This window comes from Amphiura filiformis, chromosome 3, assembly GCF_039555335.1.
Source record: "Amphiura filiformis chromosome 3, Afil_fr2py, whole genome shotgun sequence".
NCBI lineage: Eukaryota > Metazoa > Echinodermata > Ophiuroidea > Amphilepidida > Amphiuridae > Amphiura > Amphiura filiformis.
This window is the reverse complement of record NC_092630.1, coordinates 25,030,392-25,040,499: the sequence shown is the minus strand read 5'-3', so window position 1 is coordinate 25,040,499 and position 10,108 is coordinate 25,030,392. Positions and strand designations below refer to the sequence as shown.

Below are 10,108 nucleotides of genomic sequence, written 5' to 3'. Positions count from 1 at the left end.
TCCTAGGGGTTACTAATACCTAAGGAAAATGTCTCCGAGGCTTCTGTTCCGGTAGATTACACGTATAAGTCACACAGAGACAATGGTAATAAGATCATGCTATGCTATACAGCAATCAATGTGATTGCCTTGAACTGATTTACGTAAGATCAAAGGATATGCATGTAAAAAGGAAAAGTAATTTTCACCATTCTCGCTATTTCTCTCTCTTAGGAAAATTTTGAAAATTATGTAGTTTCCTTTTCCTTTTTTTTAATATAGTATCTTGAACTATTATTGGATATGTACATACCAGTGCGGTTATTGTTACAATTTATTTATTTTTGGGGTGAGGGTTCAAGTATTTTAAATGTTCAGTGGCGTATCAGGGTCAGGTGTTTGAGGGAACAAAGACAAACATATTGGCTGTGTGTATATTATTGCGTGTTATTGTAATAATTACACTAAAATTGTTCAGTTGTACATATTTTAGCCCAAAAATAAGGTAACATTTTGTGTTTGTCAGGTAAATTTTCAATCTACACACGTCAAGAAATTCAGATGTCACCTTGTGTGTAAATAACGGGAAATTGCCACCCGTGCAATGTTGAGAAATGCCAAAGTCTTCAGCGGGTTCCCAACGTATGCCAACATACCTTTTTACTTTTTACCTTTATACTCAAAGGGATCGATGCACCCCACCCATCGGTTAGAACCGAAGGTAGAGCTATTCCTATACTAAAGTGATAGCTGTTTATTAATTTCTTCACACCCCTTTTATTGAAAGATCGCATTGATGCTAATAAAGTGAGTTTTGCATAAGTTTAAGGCTTTTTCCATATTTGTCCCAGTATTGTTCTCTCTACCATACCGTGTCTATAAGAGTTGACGAAATCAGTCATGATCACTCTTGTTCATGTTGTAACATAGTCCTCAAATGAGGTATTTCTATTTCAAATTTGAGAAGATCTGTTTCGTAGAAAGACTTTTATTTCATTACATTTGATGTGAATCAAATAAGTGTCTATGAAAATAACCTTTGAGCTTTTAATATGAAGGATTCGTAAAACGTGTCAAATTTTAGTTAATTAAAGTTACACTGCACCACCAGAACACCCGATCGGAGGCAGAAGTCAGGAAATATTTAATGATATGTATAATTGGTGTTCAAAATACTGGAATATCTTTCATTTGCCGAAAAACATGCCTTGGTATTTCATTTATTATGTGATATAATGTTGTGACGAATTAAAATAAATCTTTGCGCCAAATTGTAGCTTGTTTTAAAGTAATGTTTTCTCTTGCTGAGCCTTGCTTAAATTTGAGATAATAAAGCTGCTGAAAAATTCAAATACAAATAAATAATTTATTGATGTCGCCATCTATAGCTTACTTGCTTATATAACAGAATCACGAATAACGTCATCTTGTGTTATGTAGCAGTATGTATCGCGTAGTGATCAAATGCCGACGCGACAAAACTGTTTTTTATTGTTTTAACTTCATTCATAAAGCGTATGAGATATAAGTTCCGGCACTAGGCAAGAACAAATAAATCGTTTTAGAATTTGTCCTACTAATAGTATATAATTATTTGTTATCAGGCTAACGGGTTAGTGTTGAAAATAATTCCTTTAGCGATACTATCTGAAACTACGTACATCAACCGCTCATTGAAATCCCCAAATGGACACGCTGTGAAGTTGTTACCGAGAATAGGTACGAAAATGGGGTAAGAATAAACAACCAGAATAATTTACAAGACTACATAACATTTCTATATATTTATACAAGAGTGGCTTTCAAACCATTGTGGAAGTGAACATTATGCAATTATGTATTCCGGTTGTGACTGCCGAAGCGAAAACGTGATGAAACTTATTTCGTGAATTTATAAGGTCTGAAACTGTAAACCCTGGGTTTTGTTTGTTTGTTTGTTTGTTTTTGTTTTTCATTCTAGGTTGGAACAAATAATGATCTCGTAATTGTCGACTAATTTCATACGCTCCTGTTTATTTTTTGACGGGTTAACCCCATGAGAACTACCTGCCGATTGGCCAAAAAGGAGTTTTCATTATCAATTGGACCAATCAGCAACATTGTTAGAATAATTTCACAACGCACACAAATTGGGGTGACTTATTTGCAAAGCTCCATTCTGATTGGTGATTAAAGTGAAGATATTATGTAATTGACCAATTAGAGGCCATGTTAGATCGGCAGGTAGTGCTCAGGGGGTTAACAGATTGGAAATACAATCTGTCCGTCAACTGCATAGTGAAAGCCTCGATGGACACACTGTGAAGTAGTTATCGAGCATACGTCAATCCCCATGATACTCACTCTTTGCCGAACTATTTTAAGAATGAATAATAGAGTCTCAATAAAGGAGTGGTGCATCCAGAAACCAGTTATTTGCATTCAAAATAAAATTTTCATGAAATATAATTTTATGTCAGGTTACATCTTAAATACTGGCTGTCCAATACCTTTTTGTTTATCTCATTTTGTAGTTTTAAGACATATCATATAAAACCTAGTACTTTCGCTAGCTTAGAAGTAATTCATTATAAAAATTGTCTAGTTATTGGCTTGAATGCTTTTGAATTGTCTTAATTATTATTTTGTAACAAATAAAACATTGTCAATCAGGTTAATAGTACTAGTCATAGTCATATACTGCACCCATATACTTCCGTACTCAGCTGAACGCATCTACATCTTAAAAAACACTCAACAAAATTGAAAAATCAATATCTGACGGCAGAAATGGACGAGAATAAATAACAAAAACGATTTACAAGAATACATTACATTTCTACTTTTTTATACAAGAGTTTCTTTGAAACCAGTGGGATTATGAACATTGTGCAATAATTTATTCCGGTAGTGAATGTCAATGCTGCCACAATGTGACGAAACCTTTTTGTTTTTAAATGTTTTAACTTATAGTAATTTCATTCATAAGTTCTGGAACTATGAACCCTAGGGTTTCATTTTCATTCTAAGTTGGTACAGTTGATCCCGTTATTTTCTCCTAATTTCATATGCTCTATTTATTTTTTTCCCGGTTAATAGATTGGAAATACAACGTGTCCCTCAACTGCAGAGTGAGATCCCCGATGGACACACTGTGAAGTAGTTATCGAGAGTATGTCAATCACATGTAACCCACTCTTACTATTTTTAGAAGGAAAAAAACAGTCTGAATAAAGGAGTAGTGCATCCAGAAATGGGTTATTTGCATTCAAACCTTACGTTTAATGCAGATGTATCAATCTTCAACTGAAATATTTACCTTCCCCAATGTTTTTTTTTTTTTTTAAATCTCAGTTGCTTTTATCGATAATGTCATTTTGTATGAAATGGTTCAAAATCCATTTTGTGCCACTATTTCATGATTTATATGTATTACGACAATGTACTTACTCAGTGTTCTCGACCTCTAGCTTTCGCTGCGTGTGCCGATTTATTCCCATCAGTGCCACCAAACTTGCCTTACTTTGCTAACACCGTCAAACAAATCTGAAAAAAAAGGTTCAAGCAATTCTGCTATCTGGACGCAACAATGGAATAATATGTAGTTATATAAAATAATGTGACAGGGTAAAAGAGAAGGAGAACAAAATTGTAATTTGTCTTCAACGTTTTGATTTGAATATCAGATTTTTTTTCGAATAATGTCCCAACGCAATACGCAATAGTGATTTTTGTACGACTTTTTCGCTATATTTGTTCATCCCCTTTTATCAAACAAACAAACAAAAATCCGACACATGATTTGGCACAAATAATTTCGGTAGTGGAAGGACAACACAGCAATTTATTTTATATTTAACTTATATCAAATTATATTTTTGTGAAAAATCATAATACCGCACACATACGATAAGAAACCTCAAAGCTACAGCACTCTATATCCTGTTAACCGATATTCTGTGTTTGGATTGGTTACTGTTTATTTCATTACCAAGGATTTTTTGTCAGCTTCTTTGGAGCATGAATTGAAAAATTCAAGAAGTTATACAAGATACAAACGATATAAGGCAATTGACATTTATAACCTTTTGAGCCGATAGTAACTAGAGTAAATAAGCCGTAGGATAGTTAACATGGTCAGTTTATATTTTTAGATTATGAATAATAAAATGAGATACAAATTAGATAAACTTGGTATGCCAATTGAGGTGATTTTAATAATCATATTTGTACGGAAATGGGCAAATGAATGAGAGGATTATTATTTTGGGATTTAAATTCTTCCATTCCCTTATCGTAGATTGAGGAAAAATACAATTAACAACACTGTAATAGTTTTCATACAATTATGAATTTGATTTGATAATGGAATTACTCATTGTATGTTATATGTTCATAACCTCAACGACCATCTTGTATAAAACATAGTAACCATGGTAACGCAGTTTCTTCTTGTGTATGGTTTTGCTTGTTTATTCTCACCCATTAACTGCACTAGGTATTAATTTATGCAACTTTGTTGAGTGTCTGAAGTATGAGTGTATTTTGTTTGTCTTACCACATCATGCAAATGCTTGACCTGATTGACAATGTTTTCTTTACAGAACGTATGTTTGTTGAACTGACATTGAAGCTTCAACGATTTCGAAGTGTTGCAGTTGCTGATATTGTAATTATTGTCAATTTATTTTAATGTGCATATTATGCTACTTCGGCATGTAAGAAAATATATTAGACATGAGCTCACCAAATACTACGTGTCATAAAGAGAGCTGCATGAAATGCTATATATATAGAATAATATTAAAGCTATTATAAAACACTACTTTTTATGTTTTTTACATTACATGTTATGATTCACTACCCTTTGCTTGTTCTGTGCATAATAGCTAGAAACCCCAAGCGCGTTCTTTGTCATCATGTGAACAGTAACATCAGGTGTTGTCTTCACTTCCCATCTTGTTTTATATGCGTATCCACTTTACGTTATCCAAGTTATCTATAATACATTTGATGTTTCCTACCAATTTAAAACTAAAACAGTGAAAGATGAGATCGGACATTATAGTAAATCGGGGTCCGAGGTAGTAACTATGACCCGGATGCGTTTTGCATCTCATCTTCAACGATATAAAGCAGTATAATGCCGATAGATTTTGGTAACCATTCATCAAAACACAAATACGGGAAAACATACCACTTGATTAGTATCAAGATTGAACATTTTCCCCGGGACCTTTTCTACCTCACTCGGTATTTCTACTTTAAAAATAATTTGTCTGGCATGTTCAGGTGGCGTACAGTAAATAGTCCCTCGTTTGTTTTTCTTGCGTCCCTAGGCCAAAATAAGTGGTTTGTAACCTACATTATTTTGATATACACCTGATGTTAGTGCTGATATCAATGCAATACATACGTACCCTTTGCCCCAATTGCAAAATAGGCAACCCAAAGTCATGATAAAATCAATGATATCACCTTTCCTAACCATATTATACAGTAATAGTTTTTTTGTGACATTCAAATGATTAAATTGTAAATGATATGACACACTTTTGAAAGACAATAAATTAGGTTCATACATGTAGAAGTGTTGAACTTTTACCAGTTTCTGTTGTAACAGTTTCATTCATTTCATTAATTGAAATAAATATTTGTCTGTGGGTGTTGGGGTGCGTGTGCAGGTGTGAGGGGTTATATACATATGGGTGGAAAGTGTGAGCGTTTCACGTTATGGAAACCTTCATTCATGTACCTTTTTGAGTTCCATTGACTCAAAATATTCCTGAAACTTCAACCGTATTATTTATTGGCCAATGTCTATCAGACTTTTAGTGGACGGGGTTAACATTAAAAAAGTATAAACTATGTTGGTTTAAAAGACTAAGTATCCTAAAGTATGTTGTAGCTATGATGGTGATCAATAGCATCTACAACAGTAATGGTCTAGATTAAGTGGCTACTTACATGTTGCAAATTGCATTCTGGCGATTTGATCCCATAGGCCCTATTTTGTTTGTTCTTTATATTTACGACGATTTACTGAGAGAAAATTTTCATATTCGTTTTGACTCTAATGTTTCCTTGTTCGAATCTCGCTTTAGTCAAAATAGTAACTGAATTACCCAGTCTCATCATCAATACGTTAATACATAGTCAGTAAAAAGATATATCTTTTTTCTATCTGCTTTCGCAAAGAACCAAGATTGATTGACCAACAAAAGAAAATCAGAAAAACAAAACAAAATACACAAGCATACAAATATTGAAATAAGCATACAACACAATCGTGGAGTTATAATGGACACATTCTGATATTTTAAAATCTTTACTTTGAAATGTTATTTGTTGTTTCGGCGTTAATGGTAAGGTATTTCAGTTCTGTCTTTTGTATTTCATCCAAGTTTAAGGAGTTGTATATACGATAATTGGGTGTTTGGTGAGGATGAAATAAGGAAGAGTAAACATTGTTTTGGAATAAGGAAAAAATAAGGAATAAATAAGGAAGAGTAAACATTTTTTGGAATTATAAGGGACAGGGTCAATATTAGCATCTAATTTTTCAAAAAGGATGAAATAATACCCATTTCCCTGCATGCTACAACTGCATTCCTTATCTTTGTCATATGTAAACTACTAGTAGAGTATAAATTCGTCCCTTCTAACGGAGAGTGGAAGGATTATGAAAGGGAAAGTTATTTTGTCACGCCATTTGAGGGAAGAATAAAACAGAAATGAAAAAAGATAATACCCTCCCCAGGGGATATAACTATAGTGCAGAGCCCCTTTACTGAGAAACAGTGCCGACGTAGTTTTTTACTATGTGTATGTTTTTTGTGGGTTTAACTTAGATTGAATAATCAAATAACAAGTCTTACTTGCTAGCGTTTTACCAGAAGCACATTGTGAGACATGTTCCTTCCAAATCGCGCATTTTCCCCTACCACTTGTTTATTCAATACAGTCTGAAGGCATTCAGGAGCTACAACGTATCCATTGCAGTCAAAGATATTCAATGGCTTGCATGAAAATCGAGAACTTACGACACGCTTTGTACCAAGTGTCGTTATTTCCTGGCAAAATAAACGATTTTCAGCCAGAAATGCCGTGTAGATAAGTTGCAAGCAATGATTAGCGTCAACATAAATTATTTTCAAAATACTGTCTAATATTCTAGCCATGTCATTAATTCATATATGAATTCGAAACTCGTCTCATTATATATTCATCTACTTAAATGAACAAAATATACTCCTAATAATTTATGTAATAACAATATAGAGAAGGCTAGGGATAGGAATTATGTAAACATCGTTTGTTTTGACGAACATAAGTCATCAGGGTTGAATGGCCATCAAGCCTCTCTCAAGTTGATGTACGTTATTGGCTTCATTACGCATCATTGTATGCTTCATCTTGTATGCTTCACTCCTCTCACGGCGAGATTCCAAGGTCAATAAAACAATCTGCTCTCACGAAAGGTCTAGTGTTTAAGGTCCTATACAGACTTTTCATTCGACGTAGAATATTCGATGTAACATATCTACGTTATTTAATCTGTTCCCATTCTATTTCCAGTAATGTTTAAGTTGTAACGAATGTTTGATGACGTAAAATCGGTAATATATTTCTACCAGATATTCTACGTAGCATATTGTCGATCATACTGCAGTTACTGTCCGTTTTCCTATACACAATACACAGAGCTCTTTCCCATTGACGCGTGACCTCTACAAATAGCCTACGTTAAAAGTATGGGGATATGCCTAGTTAACGTCGCTGTGTGAAAAATAACCGGCCAATATTAAAAGTACTCTTCTAAAGTTCTAGAAAATATAGTTTTGTAACATGTCCTAAATTTTTAGCTTATTTAGATGTTTGGAAATATGCGTACTTTGGTGTTTTAGTTAATGTTATAGGTAATAGTACATTGCCTAGTTAACGTCGCTGTGTGAAAAATAACCGGCCAATATTAAAAGTACTCTTCTAAAATTCTAGACAATATAGTTTTGTAACATGTCCTAAATTTTTAGCTAATTTAGATGTTTGGAAATATGCGTACTTTGGTGTTTTAGGAAGGATATGTAAACGACAGATAACACCAAAAAATATGAAGAAATTATTTCCAAACCGTGTTAAGTCTGCAAACCACCATGTTTCTCATTTTCAAGAACGCTGATTAACAATAAGCACGTATTGTCTCATTTCGTAAACAAAGACCACACACAATTGAATACATGAATACAAAAGTCCATGCGAAGTTATTTTGAGAGAAAAACCTGTGTATCATTTTAATTCCTTCAGTTAGATTTACCTGGTCAATATGGTAAGTTTTACGTGCAAATGAGTGGATTAACCTGTATTAGGTATGACGATTAGCATTTCAGGGACTTCGTGGGGTTCATTTTAAATTTTGGACTTAGGTGGTTTTTTGAATCATATACAAAGACAACAATGTTAGAATGAGATTACCACTAGTAAGATAATACAAAATAAAGCACACAGGTATGTATAATGTTGATAAGCATTCTGCCATGTAATATAAACCACACACTTTCCTTTATTAAACCCATTTTTTGTTCAAAAGTCATTCTCTAGCAATGAATGTGTTACAAGTGGACTTTTATACATACTGGATTTCAATCAATGTGTTACAAGACTCAAATCATGGAATTGGGTGATTCTTTCATACATGCTATTTTTCACATGCCCAATAGACACAGAGAATGAATTTGAGTTGTTCTTTCATGCATATGACAGGCCTATGTATAGCAACAATTTCCCATGCTTAACTCAATTTGACCAAAGTATGGACTTGGGTGGCTTTTGTATTCATATATTCAATTGTTCTCTAGCGCTCGCTTTATAATCGTTCACCCAACTGAAAGTATAATCCCAGCTCATTGCTCCATTGTACGTGTAAAGCAGACACATATGTTGTGTGTATTTAACCAGAGAAGATATGATTTAATCAGTTGAGCTGTTTTCAATGAGTGTTATCTTGGTTTAATAGCTTTTAATGGGGTTTAAGTCCTGCAAAGGTCGAGTTGAATTCTACTGTAGACATGACTAGCCTGAATCCTTCTGGCCTCTAATGGCGGCGCCTTTTTTTACCCACAATCCCAGCACAGTGGAGCGGCCGTGCGTGAGTATTCGAGGACTGGAGGATCGAGTCTAAGACATGACTGCATCATGTTTTACTTCATCAAACATTCGTTACAACTTAAACATTACTGGAAATAGAATGGGACTAGATTAGATAACGTAGATATGTTACATCATATATTCTGCGTCGAATACTCGGAGTCTGTAGCGGCCTTAAAACCGTACCCAGGCAAAAACACGATTTTAAATATGCTTTATTCTGGGTTACTTTTTATTATTATAGCTAGTCTATAATTGAATGGTATTTTTGATCAGATCAGTTAATTATTAACATAATATAACTAAATGTTCTGTCCCATTTCCTATATATATATTCTGATTTATTCATTAATGTTTATGTTCTTGCCTTAACTTTGAGGTTCGCAACACATATGAAATTGAAGAAGTTCCTTATGTGTACTTCTATCTCACATTAATTCTTTAATCCTCAATTATATTTAATACTAAAATTTTCAGGTGATGCATGCAGATAGAGATAGAAATTACAGATAAACGTAGAATATACGACGACACAAAGTTATCTTAATATATCGAACTGCAAGAACTGATACCATTCATGTTGGCATTGGCAATGACATTAAGTGTGACTTTGTCGATCAAAAAATCTCAGATTTCAGATAACCAATTCCTAGGGGTTACTAATACCTAAGGAAAATGTCTCCGAGGCTTCTGTTCCGGTAGATTACACGTATAAGTCACACAGAGACAATGGTAATAAGATCATGTTATGCTATACAACAATCAATGGGATTGCCTTGAACTGATTTACGTAAGATCAAAGGATATGCATGTAACAAGGAAAAGTAATTTTCACCATTCTCGCTCTTTCTCTCTCTCTCTCTGGAAAATATTTTGAAAATTACGTAGTTTCTTTCCTTTCTTTATTGTATAGTATCTTGAACTTAAGGCATTGAAGCAAGTTCAAGTTCAATTCCCTCAATTGAGGGAAATTTATTCGGTATATAAAGGCCTCTAACCCTAAAAT

General features: G+C 33.8%; 1 long non-coding RNA gene across 1 annotated transcript; it reads left to right on the top strand.

Annotated features, from left to right (window-relative positions):
- Window positions 1-8,188: 8,188 nt before the first annotated feature.
- LOC140147658 (uncharacterized) lies at window positions 8,189-8,808 on the top strand. Its single transcript, XR_011858378.1, has 2 exons — window positions 8,189-8,381; window positions 8,441-8,808. It is a non-coding gene; the product is annotated as an uncharacterized lncRNA (long non-coding RNA).
- Window positions 8,809-10,108: the final 1,300 nt, after the last annotated feature.